General features: G+C 38.7%; 1 pseudogene; it reads left to right on the top strand.

The window, feature by feature from the left end:
- The first annotated feature begins 561 nt into the window (after window positions 1–561).
- On the top strand, window positions 562–3,946 carry LOC114539029 (annotated as a pseudogene).
- The last annotated feature ends 319 nt before the right edge of the window (window positions 3,947–4,265 follow it).

The raw sequence follows: 4,265 nt of genomic DNA, 5'->3' as shown, positions 1-4,265 counted from the left end.
GATGATCTTGATCATAATTAGCATATTAATCATAATAAATGATGGTTCACGGTGGTCGGTTGCTATGGAATTTGCTCCCGCTAGGTTTCAATTACCCAACTCGGACTTAGTTTCCTGTAGAGCGCATCAGACGCGGTCATTGGTAACCAATATTCCACGGCCTATATTTTCCTATTTTTATTGATCACGGAAATATTGAGGCAATAAGAGATAGTTATATATCTCATCGCAAGGATAAAGCTTTAAAAAACGTTAAAACATTTACCAAAGTGAAAAAAAAAGAGTTCAAATGGACCTAGTGTGCCGGCCATTTCCTGGTTTACACGGCCACATTTAGGACTTAAAACTACCTTGGGGGGTACCCTAAGTAAGATATTGTATATATAAACAGATCCCCCTTGGCAACCCCCACTTCGTTTTTATATCTTGGGAGAAATTGACAAGAAAGGTCAGATATCGTCAATTTTCACGATATATTCTCCTAAGAAACACGATTAAACAGCATTAGAAAAAAAAATCTCAAGGGGAAAATTGAGATTTATCAGTAATTTAAATATATGGATGGCCAGTGGCCCGCAACAAAGGTAAGAAAGTGCGCTGTAAATCGAAATAAATTTGCATATTTTGCTTTCATTGTATTTCGCCATATTGATTGCTCGACCCCTGTTGTGCATTTTATTATAGCTTGCCTTTACAATGTATAAAAAGCCGAAAATGTAGCAAGGTTAGGTACCACGTCGGAAAATGCAATTCGCAAAAGCAATTCAACCGTTTTTGGGAGGAATCGGCGTTCTATAAACTGAAGAATAGCCAACGAGAAGTACGAAAGGACACTGACGATGTCGACAGAAGGCAAGCTGATATTTCTCATGCTGAGCAAGAAATACTTGTAAAGCGTCAGGAAATCGCCGAGGAAGTTAACTCCGCTGCTGAGAAACTAGCAACTGCAAGTATGTCTTATATTTGAGTTACTAATAGTAAACCGAGTGTTTTGGGCTTTTAGATCCCATGTAATTTATTATTCCTATACTCAGTCTAAGATAATACACATAATTGCCTGTAGAAGAATGTTTTGCCCCTTATAGTTTGTTTCATTCTTTGACAGAAAATGAATTGAACACTTCACTTGAAGAAAAAGAAGCCAATGAAACAGAAATAGCCGAGCAACAAGTAAAGCTAGATGAAATTACCAGGCAGTATGAGAAGCTAAAAACTCTTCTTGACCAGAAAGGTTATTCACGAGCGAGAAGAGAAAACACTAGGACAACAATTGAACATATTACAAGCCGCACCTCAAGCCTTCGCTACAGAAGACGGCAAGAGACAAAAAATGTTTTGGAGTATATCCATGGGGGAGAAGAAGCTTCACTGCTTGGCGCTTGGGATTTGGTAGCAGCAAATGCCCCAAAAGAACTGATGGACAATCTTATTGGCAAATATAAACGAGGAAAATATTTAGAAGGTATAGCCTGTGAAGTTATGAAAGGCTTAAGCCAGTCAGAAAGTTCCATGACACAAGCTATTTCATTCAAGTATGAAAATTTCTTGTCACGCCGGAAATATAACTTGCTGTGTAAAACACAGTCAACTGTGTTTGATGCAAATAATGAAGTATGGATCCCTCGTAATGTTAAGTGTTTGGGTCTTGACATTCAAGTCTCCCTCTCCAAAATATCAGATGAGAGTGTTGAGAAATTTGTCAAAACCCTAGATATAGGTAGTGTTAGTCAAATTCCTAATGTACCTGGTGTCACCAGGACAGTAACAGGTCTAGTGTTCATGATAATTGATCTGCATTTAAGGTTGCCACATCTCTGCCGGCAGCTTGTGTGGTTCAATGGCAATACTAACCATTTTATTTTCCAGTTCTCCGACGATGGTGCCCCTGAAACCAGCCAGCTCACAATGTCGATAGGTAGTTTGACATTTGGAATTTAGGAGAAAGGGTTAGGAGTAGAGAATTCCAATATCTTTTGCATTGTGTTAGTCTTGGTGAGAAGCATGAGGTTCTTGAGTCTCTTTGGCAACAGCATACTGATGAAATGCTGTTGCTTGAATCAAGTGTTTTTACTGTGTGTCAGAGGGAATGTACTTTTGAATTCCAGCCTAGTGCAGATATGAGCTGGCAGAACTGGGGCTGCAACGAGGTGAACAATGCAGCAACATACCCTTCTCCATATGCGAATGTTCATAAAGGTAATATGTGTACCATGGGTGGCAGTATTGGTTTTAGTGATAATTTGTGGCAGCCCTATTCTTGTGATATCCGTGAGAAGCACTTGGATATGGTAAATACATATCTTGCTACCCTCCCAAAAGAACTTAGTGTTAAGGCTATACATGCTAAGAAACTTTCTTTTATGGCTGACAATGGCATTCGTCAATTGGGAAAGCCCCGAATTGGGATTTTTGCCGATCGAGTGAAACCAGATCCACTTCATTGTGAGATCAATGCCTGGCAGCATTTTCTCGATCTAATTTATAGTGAGGCATTGAGACGGGGGCTTTTTGACAGGTTTATAGAGATACTGTCTGCACCTGTTGGATTGGAAGTTTCTGAAAGTGTGTGTAATGATACTGCTGTTGCTAATTTAATTCCTTTAACAGGGTCTTCTCTTAATGGGTTAGCTGTTTCAGAAAGTGGTGTAGTAGTTTCATGCAGTGTGAATAATGAGAATGTATTGTTAGGTAGCCCAAGTGTTGATACTGTTGATATTTCTAAGGTTTCACCTGAAATTACCAGGCAATTTTCAGTGCTAAACTTGCAAAAGCAAACGGCTGCTGACAACATGAATATCATGCTCAAAAATGCCGCAAGTGCTGTATCGAATAAACCTTGTACTAGTAATTCTTCAGTGCATGGATGTGGGCTAGCCTATTTAAGGTCAAAGCTAGAAGAGCATTACAGTGATGAAGCAAAACGCTTCAACAAGCTAAGTATCCGTCTTATTGGTGAGCAGGCAATAGTTCTTGCCCGACATTGCTACCGACTTGTTGATGGCTTAGAATATCCGGATGAGACAGAGGGGGAAAAGCTGAAGAGGTTAGCTCTTTCTAAGATAGCAGAATACTTAAGGAATGCTGGTGGATTATTTAATAAAATTCATGTCCAGTCCCTTGGTGAAATTGATCAGCTAGAAGAATTCTGCCAACATTACTTTAATATGCTAGTCCTTTTCTTTCCTGGAAGCATTAATGTTACTGTCTGGACAGTGGCATATGCTATACCATATCATGCACGGAAGTTGTATGATCAATATGGTATTGGTTTTGGCATACTATCCCTGCAAGCCAAAGAGTCCAAGCATGCTGGACTTAAAGCAGAACTTTCTTTGACTAATAGATCAAGGAAATGTGACAATAATGGAAAGTGGTGGCAGATTATGAGGGCAAACTATGTTAGGTCATTTTACCTACCTGAGCACCAACCTTCGCCATCATCTTATGCCTCACATTTTCGGTCCCGTAAACCTCCTCATTGTAATGAACCTTTTTGGTGCGACTGTGGTAGAAAGAAGGTTGCAGTTCAGCAGGCATATTGTAGTGTGTGTCTTGATGCAAGACATGTTGTTCAATGTGCACAACAACGAAAGTTGTCTTCAGAAGTTGTTGCAATACTTAAACCCATTACTTGCAGTACATGTAACGAACGATTTCCAGATACAGCAGGGTTAAAAGTGCACACAGATGTTGTACATACCAATGTGCTTCAATCTGCAGCTATTTCAGTTGGTAACTTAAAATCTTTGACGGTAGAACAGCTTAAAAACCACTTGAGGACAAAAGGACTTTCCACTTCTGGTAAGAAGGGTATTCTTATAAGGCGTCTTGAAGGAGCATTATCTGCTGACTCTTAAATGTATTCCATTCAATTTATAGAAATCAGTGTAGGTCCTTATCCATCGAAAGAGTTTTCAATTGAAAAAATGTCAAAATTCAAAGATTTTGGGCTATGTACAAAATGTACATATTAAAAATTCCTTGATTTCCTTAAAAATTCCTTGTTATTGCAGTTTACTTGTTTGAAATTTTTCCATCTATCAAACTTACAATGATATCATTTTAAGAAGAAATACCTACAGTACATACAACTTAACATGACCACATATAAGTGTGATAGATGGAAAGTACAAAAGTGTATTCATTTGCCAGTGAAGGCATTTCCTATATTGAAAACTAAGAAGGCTCGCTCTGAAAAATGCTTTGTTTGAATAATATTGCCATTGTCACTGATATTCAATTGCAACAATTTGAGTGTGGCATCC

Source organism: Dendronephthya gigantea, unplaced genomic scaffold, assembly GCF_004324835.1.
Source record: "Dendronephthya gigantea isolate DGI-Jeju-01 unplaced genomic scaffold, DenGig_1.0 000195F, whole genome shotgun sequence".
In the NCBI taxonomy this organism is placed as follows: domain Eukaryota; kingdom Metazoa; phylum Cnidaria; class Anthozoa; order Malacalcyonacea; family Nephtheidae; genus Dendronephthya; species Dendronephthya gigantea.
Note: the sequence above shows the minus strand (reverse complement) of the source record. Positions and strands in the feature narration are given on the sequence as shown.